This window comes from Pteropus alecto, unplaced genomic scaffold (assembly GCF_000325575.1).
Source record: "Pteropus alecto unplaced genomic scaffold, ASM32557v1 scaffold72, whole genome shotgun sequence".
Lineage (NCBI taxonomy): Eukaryota > Metazoa > Chordata > Mammalia > Chiroptera > Pteropodidae > Pteropus > Pteropus alecto.
In genome coordinates this window covers 12,852,528-12,853,618 of record NW_006436811.1, presented here as the reverse complement: position 1 = coordinate 12,853,618, position 1,091 = coordinate 12,852,528, and the positions used below count along the sequence as shown (strand labels likewise).

Here is a 1,091-nt window from a genome sequence, read left to right as displayed (position 1 = left end):
AGTTTGAACAACTCAGTTTCATGGCCCAATCAGTAAAATAACATAGTGGAAAGAGCAAGGATGTGGTAATGGGACACGTGTTTTGTGTGTATATGTGTTAGGATATTATACCTGCTTCATGATATGGGGCTAAAAGCTGTAGATGCATCCATAGCATTGTTATAGGACCTAGTAAAGCACTTTAGGAAGGCATAGTCCTCAATAGGACATTTGTACTACTACACACCTTGTTAGGTATGCCAAGAATTCAAGGCCCTGACCATTTATTCTCTGGGTCTTCTTTCAGAGTTGTGTTTACATTAAGAGTTGTGTTTACATTAAGAGTTGTGTTTATAATTTACTTCTAGGCTTTGAAAACAGGCTGAGTCTACAGCCATGCTACACTGAACATGCTCGATCCCGTCTGATCTCGGAATTTAAGCAGGGTTGGGCCTAGTTAGTACTTGGATGGGAGACCATCTAGGAAGACCAGGTGCCGTAGGCGTAAAAAATTAAAAAATAAGTGATTGTAAGCTGACAAGGTCCTTGCAATCTGCGAGGTCAACCAACAGTTGACTCGCCTAAAAAAAAATTAATTAATTAAATTAAATTAAAAATTTTAAAAATAAAAATAAAATAAAAAAGCTCACTGTTTAACTGCTTGTAATAAAATGACTGATTCCTGCAGCTCAGTGTTCCTCTCCTGCAACACAAACCACTGCATGTTCAGGAATCTATTTGGGCCTAAGTTATGTCACTCTGTGAGACCTGCGGGGAAAGGAGCTGACATACAAACCTTCTAATATTGCTTCTGCTTGCTTTGCCATGGGTAATAAAGTGCATTGTCTATGTCCCAGGAGCTTCATGTCTTCTGCTAGCATAAGTGAAACGGTGAGAGAATAACTGATTAGCTTGTAAGTAGGAATAAATTCAAATCCCTCAACAAATGTTAGGAAGAAGAAAATGATTAAAGTTGAAACACTAACTTTAAATTAAAAATAAAATTCAGCATTAATCAAGTCTACTAACTTGTGCTGATAAATCAACCATCATTTAAAAGGAATTTCGAAGATTTTTATTACTGACATTAAGGAAATATATTTAGGGCGGAG

General features: G+C 36.8%; 1 pseudogene; it reads left to right on the top strand.

The window, feature by feature from the left end:
• Window positions 1-365: 365 nt before the first annotated feature.
• On the top strand, window positions 366-484 carry LOC112481538 (annotated as a pseudogene).
• Window positions 485-1,091: the final 607 nt, after the last annotated feature.